The sequence below is a fragment of the Pan troglodytes genome, chromosome 12, assembly GCF_028858775.2.
Source record: "Pan troglodytes isolate AG18354 chromosome 12, NHGRI_mPanTro3-v2.0_pri, whole genome shotgun sequence".
NCBI classification, from domain to species: domain Eukaryota; kingdom Metazoa; phylum Chordata; class Mammalia; order Primates; family Hominidae; genus Pan; species Pan troglodytes.
In genome coordinates, this window is record NC_072410.2 from 31,485,354 (window position 1) to 31,507,744 (window position 22,391).

The 22,391-nt window shown below is 44.8% G+C and overlaps 1 pseudogene across 1 annotated transcript in view; it reads left to right on the forward strand.

Moving 5' to 3' along the window:
- LOC129135424 (ankyrin repeat domain-containing protein 18A-like) overlaps positions 1 to 22,391 on the forward strand; it is a 53,368-nt pseudogene that overhangs the window by 11,032 nt on the left and 19,945 nt on the right. The window contains exons 5-8 of the transcript XR_010149073.1: positions 1,619 to 1,841; positions 5,270 to 5,315; positions 6,484 to 6,537; positions 7,339 to 7,457. The product of XR_010149073.1 is annotated as an ankyrin repeat domain-containing protein 18A-like (transcript). The remainder of the gene's footprint in view (positions 1 to 1,618; positions 1,842 to 5,269; positions 5,316 to 6,483; positions 6,538 to 7,338; positions 7,458 to 22,391) is intronic.

Below are 22,391 nucleotides of genomic sequence, written 5' to 3' on the forward strand. Positions count from 1 at the left end.
TATAATTAATAAAGTGATCTTGTTATAAAATTGCTTGTCAGAATTTCCCTAAATAGAAATATTAATGAGTTTAATTTATTTTTTGGTAGATCACAACCTAAACCCAAAGTGTCAAGTGGTACTGCTACTCTGGGCACAATCTTTTTTGATTGTGATCTTTAGTATTACCACTAGAGGGTGCCTCAAGAAAGACTATTTGTGTAACATTTTCAAGATGTTACAGAAAGGCATCCTTGTGAAATAGGGAATAATTATTAAGGAATTTAAATAAGTGTAATTCAGAAAGTGGTTAAAAAATAACTAGAAATACCATTTGACCCAGCAATCCCATTACTGGGTATATACCCAAAGGATTATAAACCATGCTGCTATAAAGACACATGCACGTGTATGTTTATTGCAGCAGTATTCACAATAGCAAAGACTTGGAACCAACCCAAATATCCAACAATGATAGACTGGATTAAGAAAATGTGGTAGATATACATCATGGAATACTATGCAGCCATAACAAATAATGATTTCATGTCCATTGTAGGGACATGGATGAAGCTGGAAACCATCATTCTCAGCAAACTATCGCAAGGACAAAAAACCAAACACCGCATGATCTCACTCATACGTGGGAATTGAACAATAAGAACACATGGACACAGGAAGGGGGACATCACACACCGGGGCCTGTCATGGGGTGGGGGGAGGGGGGAGGGATAGCATTTGGAGATACACCTAATGTTAAATGATGAGTTACTGGGTGCAGCACACCAACATGGCACATGTAACATGGCACATGTAACATGGCATATGTAACAAACCTGCACATTGTGCACATGTACCCTAAAAAAGTATAAAAAAACAAAAAACAAAAAACCTTGTTCAGCCTGAAAGGGTGTGTGGAAGGCAGAAGGAAAAACCCCACCTCTAGTGCCTTGGTCACAGTGCTGGGGGCTAATTGCCTTCAGACATGCTTTAGTTCTTTTTGATCATCAACCAACCAATCTAGTTCTCCCCCAGGAGTTGTTGTTCTGAATTATTCCTCAGAGCCAAATGGTTAATTGTTCCTAGATAATGGGTGAAATGCACAAGGGTGAAACCTAAAATTTGTTTGCTAAACACAAGTATTCCTAGATTTTTTTGTTGTAGTTCATTTTAGTTTTCTTAACCTACATTAAGGAGTACAACATGATGTTTTGATACAATTATTTCTAGTGAAGTGGGTCTTATAATCAAGCAAATCAACATATTCTTTTCCCACATTGTTACCCTTTAAATACGAGTATTTCTAATGGAATCTTCAGAATCTCACAAGTAGAGCCCTTTTAGAAGGCAGCAAGTGTTACCTGTTGAGCCATACATCACTGATAGCCATTTCTCTTCCCTGTCTACTTTGTACTGCTTGTTCAGTATAAATTACCTTAGAAACACAGGTGCTTCTTTAGAATGATGTTAAAATTATAATTGCTTACCACAGGTATGCTCTCACACATCTTCGGTGTGAAAACACTGTTGAGTGGATAATTTGGTTTGCTCTCAGGGCAAGTTTTTTAAAACTGCAAGTCCTTAAGAATCATTAGAGGAAAAATGAAATACTAAGCGTTTGTCTTTGCTATCTTTACAGATCGAATAAGAAAATAGCAACGATCAGCATGGAGCTCCTTATGGAGAAAGAGCGGATGAAATATATTCTCAGCACTCTTCCTACAAGGCGAGACCCAGAGTCACCTTGTGTTGAAAATCTTACTAGTATAGGACTCAACAGAAAATATGTTTTCCAAACACCCATAAGAATTCCTATTTCAAGCCCACAGACTTCAAATAACTTCAAGAACTCCTTGACTGCGGTTAGTTACATGACCGTTTCTCTTTTGGGTTTCATTTCTCTAATATAATTCTTGTTTTTAATTTGGTGAAATACTGAGTTCTGTTGACTTATGCATGTTTAGTAAAGATCATAATTAGCTGTGTTAACACAGAAAGAAAATGGGAACTTTACATTTTTTAATTCCCTGGAGCTCTCATTGTCAAGAGATACCCGTTTACTAACTTTATTCAATAAATGTGACTAAACTGACACATTTAAAATGTCTTTAAAAGCTGCATTTAAGTTAGGTTTTAGAAATTGCATATTATTGCCTGATAACTGATGATATGGTTTGAGATGCTTTGGCTTACTCTCTAATTGATTATAGTTTAGCTGTGGTTCATACTGCCCCCCCCCCCCGCCTTTTTTCTTTTTTTGAGACAGTGTTTCACTCTATTGCCCAGGCTGGAGTGTTATGGCACCATCTTGGCTCACTGCAACCTCCACCTCCCGGGTTCAAGCAATTTTCCTGCCTCAGCCTCCCAAGTAGCTGAGGCTGCAGGCACCTGCCATTACACCCAGCTAATGTTTGTATTTTTAGTAGAGACAGGGTTTCACCATATTGGCCAGGCTGTTCTCAAACTCCTGACCTTGTGATCTGCCTGCCTCAACCTCCCAAAGTGCTGGGATAACAGGCATGAGCTACCACATCCAGCCCATGTCACTTTTAAAGTTTCTTTGCACCGGCCAGGTGTGGTGGCTCATGTCTATAATCCCAGCACTTTGGGAGGCCGAGGCAGGTGTGTCACAAGGTCAGGAGTTCAAGACCAGCCTGGCCAAGATGGTGAAAGTACAAAAAGTACAAAAAAAAAATTAGCCAGGTGTGGTGGAGAGCACCTGTAATCCCAGCTACTAGGGAGGCTGAGGCAGAGAATTGCTTGAACCCAGGAGGCAGAGGTTGCAGTGAGCCGAGATTGTGCCACTGCACTCCAGCCTGAGTGACAGGGTGAGACTTCATCTTGAATATAAAACATTTTTTTAAAAGTTTATTTGCACTGTCTCAACTCTTCCCACCCATAATCACAACTGAATGATTGGCATCCAAACAGTTTACCACATATAGATGTTTATTATTTAGTATAATCCAAAATAATTGCATTTTATGAATTAAACAAAACACTAAAATGTTCATTTCCATTTTTATGTTAAAAGCTTTGTGCTTGGCCAGGTGCCGTGGCTCACACTTACAATCCCAACATTTTGGGAGGCCGAGGCAGGTGGATCATCTGAGGTCAGGAGTTTGAGACCAGCCTGGCCAACATGATGAAACCCATCTCTACTAAAAATACAAAAATTAGCACGGCATGTTGGCAGGCATGTGTAATCTCAGATACTCTGGAGGCTGAGGCAGGAGAATCACTTGAACCTGGGAGACAGAGGTTGCAGTGAACCAAGATCATACCACTGCACTATAGCCTAGGTGATGGAGACTCTGTCTCAAAAAAAAAAAAAAAAGGTTTGTGCTTTTCTTACATAAGAGTACATCCTCTGACTATAAAAATCCTAGAAGAAAACCTAGGAAATACTCTTCTGGACATCATACTTCTCAATTAATTTATGGCTAAGTCCTCAAAAGCAATTGCAAGAATAACAACAATTGACAAGTGTGATCTAATTAGCTAAAGAGATTCTGCACAGCATGAGAAACTATCACAGGATTAAACAGACAGCGTAAAGAATGGAAGAAAATATTCACAAACTATGGATACAGCAAACGCCTATTATCCAGAATCCATAAGAGACCTAAACAAATCAACAAGCAAAAAATAAATAACACCATTAAAAATGGGCAAGGAACATGAACAGACACTTCTCAAAATAACACATGTAAGTGGCCAACAAACATATTAACAAATGCTTACCATTGTTAATCATCAGAAAGGTGCCAAACAAAACATCAGTGAGATACCATTTCACACCAATCAGAATAACTTTTGTTAAAAAGTAAAAAGAAAACAAAAAAGATGTTGGGGAAGCAGTGGAGAAAAGGGAACACACACCGTTTTTGGCAATGTAAATTAGTTCAGCTACTATGGAGAGCAGTTTGGAAATTAAGAACTAACAATGACCGTTGGATGCAGCAATCCCATTACTATACTAGGGGTATACCTAGAGGACAATAAATCATTGTAATAAAAAGATGCATGCACATGTGTGTTCATTGCAGCACTATTCAAAACAGCAAAGACATGGAGTCAATCCAGGTGCATCCAAGGCAGATTGAAAATCCAAGGTAGATTGGAAAGTTCCATATATACCATGGAATACTATGCAGCCAAGAAAATAACAAAATCATGTCCTTTGCAGCAACATGGATACAGCTGGAATCCACTATCCTAAGCAAACTAACACAGAAACAGAAACCAAATATCTCATGTTTTCACTTACGTGGGAGCTACACATTGGGTGCACATTGTCATAAACATGGGAACAATAGACACTGGGAAATAAGAACAGGGAGGGACAGAGTGGGCCAGGGTTGGAAAACTACTTATTGGGTCCTATGCTTACTACCTGTGTGATGGGTTCCACTGTACTCCAAACCTCGGCCTCCCTCAGTATACTCCTGGAAGAAGCCTACACAGGTACCATCTTAATTTAGAATACAAACTAGAAAAAAAGAAACAAACAAAAAAAAACAAGAAAAATTTACTATTAAAAAAGTTTACTATGAGTAGAGAATAGAAATTTCTTTTTAAGATAAAATTTATTGATGTAAAAAAATGGATTAAACTTGTATAAAGGGCAGAGTTTTGCTAAGAATTTCAAAGCAATGCATTCATTGCAAAAGATGACTTTAATTATTTAATTTTTTTTTTTTTTTTGAGACAAGGTCTCACTCTGTCACCAGGCTGGAGTGCAGTGGTGCAATCTTGGCTCACTGCAACCTCCACCTCCTGGCTTCAAGCAATTCTCCTGCCTTAGCCTCCCGAGTAGCTGGGGCTACAAGTGTGCACCACCATGCCCAGCTAATTTTTGTCTTTTTAATAAAGACAGGGTTTCCCCATGTTGGCCAGGATGGTTTCGATCTCCTGACCTCATGATCTGCCTGCCTTGGCCTCCCCAAGTGCTGGGATTACAGGCATGAGCCACCACACCTGGCCATTGTTTAACCTTTGTACTAATAACACTACCTTTCTAAAATCATGTATATGCAATAGACCAATATTAACTGTATTTTTGTCCGATTACTCTAAACAGCATTACACAGATGCATCTTCTGTTATCTAAACTTAAAATAAGTAGAAATTTTACTTTATTTATGTGATTATTTTTCTATTTAAGCAAACTTCAAGTTATGTCTAGTCGCTAAAAATACTAAAGGCCACATTTTGTAAGTGATACATTATTTGCATCATAATGTTTCTCGTTTAACTTAAACATTATTATTATTTTTACTTATTTTAGATGGAGCCGGACTATGTAGAACAAATAACTAGAGAAACAAAGAGAAGTATGTTGCCAACATTTATTAATTACATTTAGGTTTATTTTAGAAATAAAGTGTAAATAACAAATGGCATTCCTTTTCATTGTTTGGTTAGTAGATACTATGTCAAGTATTTTTTATCTTACACACATCTAATGCGAGATGTGAAAACAAAATCTTTCACAGAGAAGACTGTACTTATGCACCATAAATTCATCATGTTCCATAGCTTAAAAAATTCCCAAGAAGTCTATGCATCCATTTTTTACTGGCTCTACACTTTCTTAAGTTTTGCCATTCTCATGGAACTGTCAGCCAGCACACTGAAACGATTCTCAGAAAACAAAGCCATCACCAAGTTCTCAGGGTTTTGGTAGAGATTGAAGGCCAACAGACCTGAGACTCATTTTGAAATCCTTAGCTGGGCAATAACCCTTCATAAGCAGTCACTTGACAGGTGACATTTTAAATCTCCTGTCATTTACTGTGTCATTGGCTTACATCTGTTCTCAGGAAAAGTTCCAAATTTTTCACCATGAAGTAAAAACACCCACATCAATGTGATTCTTGTCAAGTTACTCAGCCTTGCTTCTTGCCACTTACAGCACTCTGCCCTTTGCTCTAGCACCAAAGTGGACAGAGTAGAACTCCGCAGGGCTCTTCCTCACCTCAGACTCTTGGCCTTCACCTCTTCCCTCTATCTGGTAAGCTTTTCTTTGTCCTTCAGGTATCAACCTATGTTATCTCCTCCACCAGAAAGCCCATGATATTGACATAAAAGTGGGATAGATGTCCCTTTTGTGTGTTCCAGTAGTGCCCTGCTGTATACCTGTCATAGTATCTATGACACTATGTGGACCTTGCCTGCCTGTCTGTTTTTTTTAGGTTATAGCATATGACTGTTGAGAGGTGGCCCATACCATCTTCATCTTGGAATTCCAGTGCTGGTTCTAGGACCTTAGCACGTGGCTGTTGATTACATGAATGAAGAATGAAAAACCTCTGATATTTAAACACAATAGAATTAATGTCGTGTAAATTATTTAATAGTAATTTTGTATTGTAAATGTACATACATATTTCTCATTCTTACTAACTCTGATAAAGTTCTCAACTCTTTAGTATTTAAATTCACATTTAGTTAACTGAAGTGTTTTAGGTAAAGAACATAATTCTTTCTTTTTCTTTCCAGCTGTTGCTGTGTTGGACACTTGCTCCCATCTACTTACTTCTCTATAATCCACTGGTAAGCCACATCTAATGAAGAGAATGTTTAACCATAAAGTCTTAAGGAAAAATTTTATTATTTAAAAGATTATAAAACTTTATTACTGGGCTATTTACACAACATTTTAATTGTTTCTCATAAAATATATAACATTACAATCTTTACTGAAGTAGGATGTTTTTGTATCACATGTATGATGATAATTTATAGGGTAATTTAAATGTTGTTTTTTAGCCTCCTTAAGTTTTAAGTGGATCTTGCAAATGAACACCAGTATTATTGAGTTTGACGTACTCAAATTGCCCAAATGTCAGCTGTTTAAACAGCCAAACAACCAAGTCATCATTGATACTTTAGTAAAGGTCATCGAAGGCTTCTTTGCATTTTACAGCTTTTACTACTTAGGGGAGTTAAGGAGTACCTGCCAGGCTTGTCCATGCTAATGTGACAATTTTCTTTTTGTAGTTGAACCGTATTTTGTGGGGAGATATTTTGAGGCTCTGTAAATATCCAGTTACTCCTCAGAACCCACTAGATTTAGCATTTCATGGATGACTTGTGTTTGAACAATTATTACTATGATGGTTGCCAGATGATTATTTTCTTCTATTCTTTGCTGTACATGGAGAAGTAAAACCAATAAATAACTGAGAAGGGAACGCTCATGATTCTGGTGCTCCCATTCCCCAAGATTAGGCCAGTGGTAGACATTTCAGGCTGACTTCATGTCTTTTTTATTTGTCCTTATTACTCTGTCAGCACTTTTTTAGTTTCTGGAACAAGATGTTCTAAGCTCATCTTGTATTTTCTCTGCTCCAGCCATGGAATGAGTGATTTTTCTTAGAAGCAGAGGTGGAGCCACTGAGGAAGCACAGGCGAGCCCTCCCCAGCACGTGCTCACTGGTCCCCAACAGAAGAACCGCTGCCGCCTCCATGAGGTACCAAGAAACTAGCAAAGGGCCTTCTGGCTGTCTGGGCACAGTCCTCATGTGGTCCCTGGCTCAGCCTCAAGGGTTCTGCATTAGTCTTCCTGTAGCCTCTGTGCTGTGTCTGTAGATCGGGACTCTGTGGGAAGGGCCCTGGGAGGCCCAACAGCAGAAGATGTCTCATCTGCCAAATGTCCCTGCCTTCCTCCCACTCTGACACTCAGGAATAGGCTACATGGCATGTCCAGGCAGTGCCAGGCCACCTCACTATCTCCTTTAAGATTGGCCCAGAGGGCTTTTGGGGTGAGTGTGGAGCTGGGCACCTGGAGCCTGAGGCCAACTGTCTCTCCCTCTGTCTTGGAGGAAAAGCCATGTCCCAAAAAAAACCCCAGGGCCTGACCTCTGGGCACACATACAGGGAGGGATGGTCTGTGGGCTGAGGTGGGCATTGTAATGAGACTTTGAGCACGCTGCTCAGGGGCCTTGTCAGTGGACCATGGTCAGGGGGCCTGGTCATCAGGACCTAGTCAGTTGGGACCTGGATAGTTGTGGCCTCCTCAGTAAAGGCCTCATCAGTGGGGACCTGGTGACCTAGTCATTGGAAGCCTGGTCCATGGGGACCTGGTCAGTGGTGGTCTTCTTAGTGAGGCCTGATGGGTTGGAACATAAACAATGAAAAACTGGTTGGTGGGGCCTATACAGTATACTAGGTGCCTGGTCAGTGTGGGGCCTTAGTGGCTTGGAGCCTGGTCAGTGAGTGCCTGGTCAGAGGGGGCTCGGTCAGCTGGGGACTGATCCATGGAAAATTGTTCAGTGGGGGTCAGGTGAGCAACAACCTGGTAAATTGCGGGCTTGTCAGTGGGAACCTGGTCAGTGGGGACCAGGTCAGTGGGAAATTGGTCAGTGAGGTCTGGCCTATGAGGCCTATTAAGTGTGAGTCTGGTTAGGAAGACATGGTCAGTGGGGACTTGGTCAGTGGGAACTGGTAAATGGAGGAGTGGTCATTAGAGGCCTCATCAGTGGGAACCTGGTCCTGGGCAGCTGATCAGTAGGAACCTGGCCAGCTGGCCACTGTGTGACCTCAGGCAGGGGGTTTGTCTGTGGAGTCTCCTTGCCTCCATCTGCAGAGAAGGTGAGTCAGGGCACCTTGGAGGGTGGCTGGAAAGAGAAGGTGAGAAGATGTGTTGAATCCAGCACTGCTTGGCCGACCTACAACTTTACACATGACCTGTGTTTCACCTAGAGGGGGTGCCAGCCCTCTCTGCTGTGCCTGGTGCCCCTCCTCTGTCTGCATCCCCAGGACCACCATGGGTGGGGAAGGCAGAGATTGGGGAGCACCTATAGAAGCTCTAATGCTGGCCATGAGCCCTCAGTGATGACCTGGGTGCACCCCGTGAGTGGAGAAGCTAGGCCTGGCCAGAGAAGCAGGAGAAACACACACACACATAAGTGCACACATATACAGGCACACACACATGCACAAACACACTGCATCCACACATGTCAGTTCAGGGGATAGAGGACATTGACTCTGGGCCCTGTTGACCCATGCCAGGCTCCCATTGTGGTGGGTTGTGTCACCCCACAATGTCACTGTTGCTAAGCCCCCATCGCCTCTGTGTTGTGGAGCAGTTAGAGACACACAGCCATGTCTGTGAGTGGCTCTGCGTGAAGGACCATTTTCTAGGTGAGAGGCACATCTCAACACAGCTGACTGATCAGACTCAGGTGAGTGGGACCTGCTCTCTTCTCTTTCTCCTGGCTTGGGGACAGTCGCTATCAGGTGGGTGGTTTTGGCCTCTGGGCAGCTGCTGAGGGTAATCCCTGAACACTCACTGGGTGCCTATTCTGTGCTGACAGTCCTCTCATTCATCCTCGCAGCAATTCCATTCTGCATCTTTTCTGATCACCCCTGTGATGACCCAGGACAACCCCATCAGGCCCTCTCACCCAGGCCCAGTCCAGCTCCATGATAACCAAGAAGCAGGTCCAGAGACAACCACCCTTCATGGTGCCTGCATCTGACCCCCCTTGGTGGGAGTGACCAGCACAACATGGAAGAAGCCAGGGCAGCATGCGGCCAGCTGCCCTGCAGCCCCAGATGGCTCCTAGGCCTTGGGAAGTCATTCTCAAAGGGGAAGCTGGTCATTTTGAGGTCCCTGGAGGGAAGGGTGAATGTGTCATCCCAACATCACTGGAAGCCAGAAGCATGCCATACATCTTAGCCAACCTATGTGACAGAGGCCCCCTCCTGGGGCACAAGTCCCATACCTAAAGGGTCCTGTCCCAGTTGAACCTCATCCTGAGTCCTGGGAGGGGAGGAGCATCATGGGCCTCCCTGCAGCAGCCAGGATTACCACCTAGGGGACTCAGCCTTCTGTAGCCCTGGCCAGACTTAGAATTTGGCCCAAGACAAGACAAGCTCACTCAGAGCAGCTTGTCAATACCCGGGGCCTGTGCATGCCAGGTAAGTCCAAGCTGGCTTAAAGAACAACTGGCCACCTCTGCAAGGGTGTGCCAAGAGCAGGTGGACCAGCCACCAACCTCACCCACTCAAGGAAAACAGGGATGGCCAGGTTCCCACAGCCTGAGTGACCACCACCTGACAGCTGATGGAGTGGAGGCCTGAGGAAAAGCAGATGGCACTGGGGCCCTACCTCTAGGGCAGAATAACTGATTTACCCTGACTGGCAGCAAGTGAGGTTGGTGGCTGGTCCACCTGCTCCTGGCACACCCTTGCAGAGGTGGCTGGTTGCTCTTTGAGCCAGCTTGACCTTGCCTGGCATGCACAGGCCTCAGTGCAACAACTGTGCTGCAAATGGAGCCACATATAGGAAATGAGCAGCAGGCTCAGGAGCAGGGTGTGCGCTGCCTTTGGGGCTCCAGTCCATGCATCAGGGCTCCTACAGCACTGTGGGCTTCTTGGGTGCCAAGAGGCAGACCACAGGCCCTCTTGAGGAGGCTTCTATGTTCAAGTGCAGAAAGGGCCTAATCTGGTGGATGAACCACTAGGCCAGCTTCTAGTGCCACATCTTTTGTCACTTCCTGATGTGCCCCACCAGCACTGAAGAGACAGCCTGGAGACAGGGCAAGAGGAAGGCTGAGAAGGATGAGACGGTGAGTGCCAGATTCTCCCTGGCCCTGAGCCCACCCCCAGGGTGACACTCAAACTTCAGGAGTGGGAGAGCAAGATTGACGGCTTCAAGTGCTTCACTAAGAAGATGGACAACAGGGCACTCAGCTCAACTTCACAGCCAATGAGTTGACATGCAAGCAGGTGATGGTGACAGGCTTTGAGAAAGAGCATCAGAAAGCTGCCAGTTCTTCAGCCTCAGCCAGGCCTTGGAGCTGGACCAGGCCATCCACTTCACCACAGATGCCTTCAACACTGTCAGTGAGCTCTTTGCCAATCAGCCCAGGCAGGACCTGGACCCAGTCATGGACCTGTTAGTGCTGTCTCAGGGACACCAGACCAACATCCTGAACATCATCCACATACACAAGGAAGTTCTTACCAAAGTCACGGAGGGCAGGCAACATGTGGCAGAAGGGAAGACAGCGATGCAGAGGCTGATGACATCAGAATCACAGGAACAGGAATTCTTTCACCACTTCAGTGGAAATTCACCACTTCCATCCAGTTTGAATGAGAGACATGAAATCACAGATGCAGCATTTCTTGCAACAAGAGATACAAATTTTTCAAAACGTCATCCAGTAATCGATAGCGTTGAATGACTAGATATTTGATTGTGGACTGTTTCCAGTTCAAGGATACTTTCTACACAGAATAATAACACTAGCAAAGAGCTAGTGCCAGCTATCCGTGGTAGCACAAGGATGGTTTTGTGCTCAACTGAAATCCAGCTGAATACAGAATTGTGTAGGAAACAGTTAATATGGTGATAGAATAGAAACAGTAGCAAACATGAACCAAATCATGCCATGAATGCCTAAACTACCAATGTAAATTTTGGAAGAATGATCATACCACTTTACTGCTTTTTGAAGTATGAATATTTTAGTGTATATGCTGTAGACCACAAACCGTATAAAGAGTCTCAAATAAGTTGGCTGGATAAAGCCTGCTGTGCATGTCTTTATACTCAAAGACTGATGATGCAATTCGAATATGCGTCCCCACCAAATCTCATATTTAATTATATTTCCTAATGTGGAAGGTGGATCCTGGTATAAGGCGATTGATTTATGAAGGCAAATTTCTCATGAATGGTTCGGCACCATCCCCTTGTACCATCCTCACAATCATGAGTGACTTCTCCTGAGATCTGGCCACTGAAAACTCTACGTCACCTCCCTACTCTGCGTGTTTTCCTCTTGCCAAGTGAGACAACTCACTCTTTCTTTGCCTTGTACAAAGATTGAAAGATTTCTGAGGCCTCCCAGAATCAGAAGCCCTGTGCTTCCTGTCAACCCTGCAGAACCATGAGCCAATTAAACCTCTTTTTCAAAATGAATCAAACAGAAAATGGCAAATGACGATTGCAGCATTGCTATAAACATACCTGAAAATGTGGAAGCAGCTTTGTAACTAGGTAATGGGCAGAGGTTGGAAGAGTTTGGAGGGCTCAAAAGAAGACAGATGCGAAAATTTTTGGACTATCTTAGAGACTGGTTAAATGGTTGTGATAAAAATCCTGGCAGAAACATGGACAGTGAAGGCCAGGTTGAGGAGGTCTCAGATAGAAATAAGAAGCTTTCTGGAAAACGTCTTCCTTTTGAATATGGAAAGCTTACACAATGCCTGTACCATCATTATACGTTAGAAGCTGTGAACTTGCTTTTTATTTCAGAGGCTCGTAGGAAAAAGAGACTGTAGCCTTGACTCAGATGAGACTTTGGACTTTGTAAGTTTGAGTTAATGCTGAAATGAGTTAAGACTCATTCTGGCAAGGCATGATTGTATTTTGCAATGTGAGAAGGACATGACGTTCATGGGGTCAGGGACAGAATAATATGGTTTGTCTCTGTGTCCCTATCAAAACCCATGTGGAATTATACTCCCTAATGTTAGAGGTGGGGCCTAGGTGGAAAAAGATTTAGTTATAAAAGGGTATGGGTAGATTCTTCACGAATGATAAAGGACCATCACCTTGATGCTGTCCTCCTGATAGTGAGTGAGTTCTCATGAGATCTGGTTGTTCAAAAGGCTGTGGAACCTCTTTCCTCACTCTGTCTTCCTCCTACTCCTGCCTTAGGAGATATCTCATTGTCTTGGCTTCTCGTATAATTAGGAGGCTTCTTGATTCCTCCCAGAAACAGAAGACACTATGCTTCCTTCACAGCTTGCAGAACAGTGATTCAATTAAACCCCTTTCATTTACAATAATACAGAAAATTAGAACTGCAGAGAGAGCTGTGAAATATCTTCAAGGCCTTTTTCCCTTTGTCTTGGCTATTAGCACAGGGCTTCTTTATATGCAAATTTTTGAAGTCTTCTTGAATTTTTCCCCTTAAATGGGGTTTTGTGTTATTGCTACATAGCCAACCTGCTATAGAGATACCTGAAAAAGTAGAAGCAGGCTCAGTAGTGGGTAGCAAACAAAGATTGGGAGGGTTTGGAGGGATTAGAGCATGACAGAAAGATGAGGGAGTGGGAGGAAGTGATTTAATCATGGATGGGCAGGGGTGGGTGTGGACGGAAAAAGGGGTGGGTAGGGTGGGAATGAGTAGGCTGGCTGTAGGGTGGTGGGAGGGTGGTGGGTAGTAGGAAGGGGGAGTAGCCTGCTGCAGAGGCAGAACCTCATGGAAAACCATTACTAGGGCAGTGCACCTGTGGCTTTGCAGGTTTGAGCCCCCATGGCTGCTCTCATGGACTGGACCAGTGTTGAGTGCCTGTAGCTTTTCCACACTGAGGGTGCAAGCTGTTGGTGGGTCTCTGAATCTGGGATCTGGAGGGTGGTAGCCCGCGATGTGGGGGCTCCAAGTCCGTATTTTCCTTCTGCAGTGCCCTAGTAGAGGTTTCCCAAGAACTCTGTGTCTGCAGCAGGCTGCTGCTTGGAAACAGTGGGAGGTGGGGGTGGGAGGCAGATCCTTCACCAATGGTTAAGCACCATCTTCTTGATGCTGACCTAGTGACAGTGCGTTTTCATGAGATCTGGTTGTATAACAAGGTGTGGCACCTCTTTCCTCTCTGTCTTGCTTCTACTCCAGCCATATGAAACATCTCCTTGCCCCTTGGCCTTCTGGTATGGTTGTGAGGCTTCCTGAGACTTCCCAGAAGCAGAAGCTGCTATGCCTCCTTTACAGCCTGCTGAACCATGAGCCAGTTAAACCTCTTTTCTTTATGATCATACAGAAAATTAGTGCTATGAAGTGGAGCTATGAAGTGCCTTCAAGGGCCTTTCCCCTTTTCTTGGCAACCAGCACTCAGCTCCTTTTCATGCAAATATCTGAAGCCTTCATGAATTTTCTCCCTGAAAGTGGACTTTTCTTCTTTTACCACACTGCCAGGTTATGATAAAGATAGCTGACAGTGTAGAAGCAGGTTCAGAAGTGGGTAAAAGACAGAGGTCAGGAGAATTGGGAAAGCTTGGAAGACAGCAAGATGAGGAAAATTTGACCACTGTAGAGAACTGTTAAATACTTGCGATCAGAAGGCTGACAGAAGGATAAACACTGAAGTCCAGACTCAAAAGGTCTCAGATGAAAATTAGGAATTTCCTGTGAACAGGAGCCAAGGTTACATTTGATTGGCCTTAGCAAAGAACGTGGCTGCACGGTGACCCTGCCCTGGAGATCTGTGAAACTATGAACTTGGGGGTGATGATTCAGGATGTATCTGGTGGAATGAATATCTAGGCAGCATAGCACAAGAGGTGTCCTGCCTGCATTGCACAGCCTGTGTTCTTATGTGTGACCTAAGAAATGATTTCAAGTTGGAACTTCTATTTCAATGAGAAGTGGAGACCTAAAGTTTGGAAAATCTGCAGCCTGGCCAAGTGGTCAAAAAGAAAAGCTGATTTTTAGGGGGAAAATTCAAGACGGCTTAGGGTATCTGTATAAAAAGAAGCCCAGTACAAATAGCCAAGACAATGGGAAAAAGGCCTTGAAGGCATTTCAGGTTCCTCTGCAGCAGCCCTTGCTGTCACAGGCCCTAGGGCCTGGCAGAGAAAAATGGTTTCCTGGGGAAGCTTCATGGCCTCATTGCTCTGTGCACCCTCAGGACACTGCTGGCTGCATTCCTGCAGCTCCAACTCCAGCCATGGCTCAAAGATGCACAGGTACAGCTTGGGTTACTGCTTCAGAGGTGGCTCCAAGCCTTGATGGTTTCCATATAATGATAAGCCAGCAGGTGTACAGAGTAAGAGACTAGAGGCTTGGGAGCCTCTGTCTAGACTCCAGAAGACGCACAGAAATGCCTGGATGTCCAGGAAAGAAGCTTTTCCAAGAGGCAGGGCCTCTTGGGAAACCTCTACTAGGGGAACAAAGAAGGGACATATAAGATTGAAGCCCCCACACAGGGAGGCATCATTCTCCAAACCCCAGATTCATAGACCCACAAACAGCTTGCACCCTCAGTATGGAAAAGCTACAGGCACTCAACACCAGCCCTGTCCATCAGGGCAGCTGCAGGGGCTGAACACTGCAAAGCCACAGGTGCAGATCTGCCCAAGGCCTTGGGAGCCCAGCCCTCACACCCCTGTGCCATGGATTTGGGGCAGGGTTTCAAAAAGGATGATTCTGGAGCTGTAGGATCGAGTGACTGGCCTGCTGGGTTTTGGACATTTATGTATCCTATGAGTCCCATCTGTGTTTTGTGCTTCTTTCTAGCAATTCTTTTTTCTATTGGTTGAGAATGTTACCCATTGCTTGTACAATCATTGTACCTTGGAAGTAGTTAAGTTGCTTTATAATTCAGAGACTCATGGCAGAAGGGACTGTAGACTTGTCTCAGATAAGACTTTGGGCTTTGGACATTTGAGTAAATGCTGGAATGTGTTAAGATTTGGGGGACTGTAGGAAAGGCATCATTGTATTTTGCAATGTGAGAAAGACATGAGATTTGGGGGACCCGGGACAGAGTAATATGATTTGGCTCTGTGTCTCTCCCAAAACTCATGTGGAATTTTAATGGGGAATGTTAAAGGTGGGGGCTGGTGGAAGGTGATTTAATCATGGTGGAGAGTGGAGGTTGGATGGGAGGGATGGGGAGAGTTGGAGGGTATTGGGGGGGGTGGTGGGAAGAGTTGGGAGGGATTGTTTGGTTGGGGTTATGGGTAAAAGGCAGGAGTGGGGGTGGATCCTTCACAAATGATTAAACACCACCTCCTTAATGCTGCCCTTCTGAGAGTGAGTTCTCTTCATGATTTTGGAGCTGTGAGATTGAATGAACACTGTCCTGCTGGGTTTTGGGTGTGCATTGGGCCTATGGTCCCACTTGTGTTATTTTTCTTGGAAATTTCTTCCCTTTGGATTGAGAAAACTTACCCAATACCTGTACCATCATTGTACCTCGAAATAAATGAATGCCATTTTAACTTCAGGGACTCATAGGCAGAAGAGACTGTAGCCTTGTCTCAGATGAGACTTAACTGTTCACATCTGAGTTAATGCGAGAATGAGTTAAGGCTTTTGGAAACTTTTGAAAAGGCATGATTGTATTTTACTGTGTGAGAAGTGCATGAGATTTGGGGGGATCAGGGTCAGCATAATATGATTTGGCTGTGTGCCTCTAGAAAAACACACGTGGAATTATAATCCCAAATGTTGGAGGTGGGGCCTGGTGGGAGATTATTTAATCATGGGTGGGAGGTGTGGGGGTGGGAGAAAAAAGGGGTGGGTAGGGTGGGGAAAAGTAGGCTGGCTGTAGGGTGGTGGGAGGGTGGTGGGTAGTAGGAAGGGGGAGTAGCATGCTGCAGAGGCAGAGGCTGATGGAAAACCTCTACCAGGGCAGTGCACCTGTGGCTTTGCAGGCGTTAGCCCCCATGGCTCCCCTTATGGCCTGGGCTGGTATTGAGTGCCTATAGCTTTTCCATACTGAGGCTGTGAACTGTTGGTAGGTCTATGAATCTGGGGTCTAGAGGATGGTGGCCCCCTGCATAGCAACTCAAAGCCCTTGTTTTCCTTCTGCACTGCCATAGAACAGGATTTCCAAGAGGCTCTGTCTCTGCAGCAGGCTTCTGTCTGGAAACAATAGGGGGTGGAGGTGTGTTGTGGGGTGGCTCCTTCACCAATGGTTAAGCACCATCTTCTTGATGCTGACCTAGTGACAGTGAGTTCTCATGAGATCTGGTTGTATAACAGGCTGTGATGCCTCTTTCCTCTCTCAGTCTTTCTCCTACTCATGCCATATGAAACATTTCATTGCTGCTTTCCTTCTGGTATGATTGGGAGGTTTCCTGAGTCTTCCCAGAAGCAGAAGCCACCATGCTTTCTTTACAGCCTGCAGACCCATGAGCCAATGAATCCCCTTTTCATTATTACCACACAGAAAATAAGTACTGCAAAGTGGAGCTATGAAAGATCTTCAAGGACTTTTCCCCATTGTCTTGGCTATCAGCACTGGGCTTCTTTTTAACGCAAATATCTGAAGCCTTCTTGAAGTTTCCCCTGGGGGAGAGTGGAGGTTGGATGGGGGGGATGGGGAGAGTTGGAGGGTATTGGGGGGGTGGGGAGAGTTGGGGGGGATTGTTTTTGGGTTTACGCGTGAAAGGCAGGAGTGCCAAACTGCAACAAAGATAGCTGAAAGTGTAAAGCAGTTTCAGAAGTGGGTAACAGCCAGAGGTTGGAGAGTTTGGAGAGCTTGAAAAAAGACAGGAAGATGAGGGAAAGTTTGGACCATTGTAGAGACTTGTTAAATAGTTTTGATTAAAATGCTGACAGAAGGAAGGACAGTGAAGGTCAGGCTTACAAGGTCTCAGATGAAAATGAAGAACTTACAGGGAACAGGAGCCAAGGTTACTTTTGTTTTGCTGTAGCAAAGAACGTGGCTGCAGGGCGATCTTGCCCTTAAGATCTGTGAAACTTTGAACTTGAGGGTGATGATTTAGTGCATATCTGGTGGAATGAACTTCTAGGCACCATAGCACAAGAGGGATCTTGTCTGCATCAAACAGCCTGTGCTCTTATGTGTGACTGAGGAAATGACCTCAAGTTGGAATTTCTATTTAAATGGAAAGCAGAGCTCAAAAGTTTGGAACATTTGCAGCCTGGCCAAGTGGTCAAAGAGAAAAGCTGATTTTCAGGGGAAAATTCATGAAGGCTCCAGAAATTTGCATAAAATGGAGGCCAGTGCTAATAGCCAAGACAATGTGGGGAAAAGCCTTGGAGGCATTTCAGAGATGTTTGCAGCAGCCCTTGCTGTCACAGGCCCTGGGACTTAGGAGAGAAGAATGGTTTCCTGGGCTAGCCCCATGGCCCTGCTGCTGTGTGCAGCCTCAGGACACTGCTGCCTGCATCCCAGCAGCCCCAGCTCCTGCTCTGACCTTGGCTGAAAGATGCACAGGTACAGCTTGGGTCACTGCTTCAGAGGGTGCAAGCTATAGGCCTTGGTGACTTCTATATAGTGTTAAGCCAGTGGGTGCACGGAGCACTAGTCCAGAGACTTGGGAGCCTCCATATAGATTTTGGAAGATGTATGAAAATGCCTGAGTGTCCAGACAGAAGGCTGCCCAAAAGGCAGAGTCTCATGGGAAACCTCTACTAGGGCAGTGCAGAAGGAAAATATGAGGTTGGAGCCCCCACACTGGAGGCCACCATCGGGCAGATCCCAGATTCATAGACCCAACAAAAGCTTCATACCCTCCATGGGTTAAAAACTCCAGGCACTCAACACCAGCACAACCCATGAGGGCAGCTGCGGGGGCTGAACACTGCAAAGCCACAGGTGCAGAGCTGCCCAAGGCCTTGGGAGCCCAGCCCTCACACCCTTGTGCCCTGGATGTGGGACAAGGATTTAAAAAGGATGACTTTGGAGCTGTAGGTTTGAAAAACTGGCCTGCTGGGTTTTGGATTTTCATGGGACCTGTAAGTCCCACTTGTATTTTATTCTTCTATCTGGTGAAAATCTTCCTTTTGGCTGGGAATTCTTACTCAATGCCTGGACAGTTGTACCTTGGAAGTAGTTAACTTACTTTGTATTTCAGAGGCTCAGGGGCAGAAGAGACTGCAGCTTTGTCTCAGATGAGACTTTGGGCTTCAGACATTTGAGTAAATGCTGGAATGAGTTAAGACCTTGGGGGTCTTAGCCAAGACGATGGGGAAAAGTCACTGAAGGCATTTCATAGCTTCACTTCACAGTACTAATTTTCTGTATGATCATAACAAAAAGGAGTTTAATTGGCTCATGGTTCTGCAGGCTGTAAAAAACATAGTGGCTTGGGGAAATGGCAGGTAAGGCATCACTGTATTTTGCAAAGTGAGAAGGACATGAGATTTGGGGAGGCAGGGAGAGAATAATAAGATTTGGTTGTGTATCCCTACAGAAACTCATGTGGAATTGTAATCAAAATGTTAAAAGTGGGGCCAGGTGGAAGGTGATTTAATGATGGAGGGTGGTGGGTGTTAGAAGGTTTGGATTGAGGAGAATGGGGGGATTATGGTGGGGGAGAGGGGTGAGAGGTGGGGGTGGGGGTGATCCCTCACAAATGGTTAAGCACCATCTCCTTAATGCTTTCCTCATGATGGTGAGTTCTCGTGATGGTTTTGGAGCTGTAAGATTGAATGGATACTGGCTTCCTGGGTTTTGGACTTGCATTGGCCCTGTGATCTCATTTGTGTTATTTTCCTGGTAACCCTCTACCCTTTGGATTGAGAAAACTTACCCAATGCCTCTACCATCATCATACCTTAAAAGAAAAGAACTCCCTTTTAAATTCAGGGACTCATAGGCAAAAGGGACTGTAGCCTTTTCTCAACTGAGATCTTGAACTTTTTACATTTGAGTTAATGCTGAAATGACTTAAGACTTTTGCCAACTTTTGAAAAGGCGTGATTGTATTTTACTCTGTGAGAAGGATATGATATTCAGGGGATCAGGGTCAGAATAATATGGTTTAGCTGTGTATCCCTACCTAAACTCATGTGGAATTGTAATCCCGAATGTTGCAGGTGGGGCCTGGTGGGAGGTGATTTATTCATGGATGGGAGAGGGGTGGGGCTGGAAGTACAAAGAGGTGGGTTAGGTGGGGAGGAGTAGGCTGGCTGTAGGGTGGCGTGTAGTGGGAGGAGAGTAGCCTGCTGCAGAGGCAGAGGCTCATGGAAAGTCTCTACTAGGGCAGTGCACCTGTGGTTTTGCAGGCTTTAGCCCCCATGCTGCTCTCATGGGCTGGGCTGGTGTTGAGTGCCTGTAGCTTTTCCACACTGAATTTGGGAGCTGTTGGTGGGTCTATGAATCTGGGATCTGGAGGATGGCGGTATCCTGTGTGGGGGCTCCAAACCCATATTTTCCTTCTCACTGCCCTAGTAGAGGTTTTCCAAGAGGCTCTGCCTCTGCCTCAGGTTTCTGCTTGGAAACAGTCGGGGGTGGATATGGGGTGGGGGGTGGATCCTTCACCAATAGTTAAGCACCATCTTCTTGATGCTGATCTCCTCATAGTGAGCTCTCATGAGATCTAGTTGTATAACAGGATATGGCCCTTCTTTCCTCTCTCTGTCTTGCTTCTGCTCCTGCCATATGAAACATTTCATTGCCTCTTGGCCTTCTGGTATGATTGGAAGGCTTCCTGAGTCCTCCACAAGAAGCAGAAACCACTATGTTTTCTTTACAGCCTGAAGAACTGTGAGTTAATTAAACCTCTTTTCTTTATGTACATACAGAAAATTAATGCTGCAAAGTGAAGCTATGAAATGCCTTCTAGGCTTTCCCCTGAATCTTTTGGCTATTAGCACTGGGCTTTTTTAAATGCAAATATTGGAGGCCTTCTTGAAGTTTCCCCTGATAATGGACTTTTCTTCTTTTACCACATTGCCAGGCTGCGACAAAGATAGCTGACAATGTAGAAGCAGGTTCCGAATTGGGTAATGGCCAGAGGTTAGAGAGTTTGGAGAGCTTGGAAGAAGACAGGAAGATGAGGGAAAGTTAGGACCATTGCAGAGACTTGTTAAATAGTTGTGATTAAAAGGCTGACAGAAGGATGGAGAGTGAAGGCCAGGCTTAGAAGGTCTCAGATGAAAATGAGGAACTTACTGGGGACAGGAGCCAAGGATTTTTGTTTTGTCTTAGCAAAGTAATTGGCTACACAGCGACCCTTCCAGGGAGCTCTGTGAAACTTTGAACTTGAGGGTGGTGATTTAGGGTGTATCTGGTGGAATGAACTTCTAAACAGCAAAGCTCAAGAGTTGTCCTGCATACATTGAATAGCCTGTGCTCTTACATGTGATCAAAGAAATGACCATAAGTTGGAACTTACATTTAAATGAAAAGCACAGCTTAAACCTTTGGAAAATTTGCAACCTGGCCAAATGGTGAAAAAGAAAAGCTGATTTTCAGGGGGAAAATCAAGAAGGCTTTGGATATTTGCATAAAAAGGAGTCCAGTGCTAATAATTCAAGACAATGGGAAAAAGTCCTTGCAGGTATTTCAGAGACCTTTGTAGCAGCCTTGCTGTCACTGGCCCTAGGGCTTAGGAGAAAGGAATGGTTTCCTGTGTGCAGCCTCAGGACACTGCTGCCTGCATCCCTGCAGCTCCAGCTCCAGCTCCAGCCATGGCTGAAAGATGCACAGGTACAGCTTGCATCACTGCTTCAGAGGATGCAAGCTCCAAGCATTGGTGGCTTCCACATAGTGTTAAGCCAGCAGGTGCACAGAGCACAGGACTAGAGGCTTCAGAGCCTGCATCTAGACTCTAGAGGATGTATCAGAAAGCCTGAGTGTCCAGCCCGAAGCTCTTCCAAGAGGCAGAGCCTCATGGTAAACCTCTACTCAGGCAGTACAGAAGAAGAGTATAGGGTTGGAGTCCCCATACCGGGATGTGCCATTTTCTAGACCCCAGTTTTGTAGACCCACCAACTGCTTGCACCCTTAGTGTTGAAAACTACAGGCACTCAACACCAGCCCAGCCCATGAGGGCAGTTGTAGGGGAAAGTTTCTGCAATGCCACAGGTGTAGAGCTGCCCAAGGCCTTGGGATCCCAGCCATCACAGCACCCTGTGCTCTGGATGTGAACATAGATTCCAAAAAGAAGATTTGGAGCTGTAGGATGGAATGACTGGCCTGCTGGGTTTTTGACTTGCATGAGGTCTGTAAGTCCCATCTGTATTTTGTGCTTTTTGGCAAATTTCTTCTTTTTGGCTTGGAATGCTTACCCAATGCCTGTACAATCATTGTACCTTGGAAGTACTTAACTTGCTTTGTATTTCAGAGGCTCAGGGGCAGAAGGGATGACAGCCTTGTCTCAGAAGAGACTTTGGGCTTTGAACATTTGCGTAAATGCTGGAATGAGTTAAGACATTGGGGGACTGTAGAGAACGCATCATTGTATTTTGCAGTGTGAGAAGGACATGAGATTGGTGGGGGCAAGGGGAGAATAATATGATTTGGCTCTGTGTCCCTACCAAAACTCATGTGGAATTGTAATGAGGAATGTTAAACGTGGGGCTCGGTAGAAGGTGATTTAATCATGATGGACAATGTGGTTGGCAGATCCTTCACAGATGGTTAAATACCATCTCCTTAATGCAGTCTGTGTGATAGTGAGTTCTCATGATAAATGAATGCTGTCCTGCTGGGTTTTGGACTCGCATTGGGCCTGTGTCACAGTTGTGTTTTTTTTTCTGGGAAAATCTTCCCTTTGGATTGAGAAATCTTACCCAGTGCCTGTACATCATTGTAACTTGAAGGAAAAGAACGCCCTTTTACATTCAGGTACTCATAGGCAGAAGGGATGGCAGCCTTGTCTTGAATGAGACTTGAACTTACCACATTTGAGTTACTGCTGGAATGAGTTAAGACTTTTGGAAACTTTTGAAAAGACATGTTTTTAT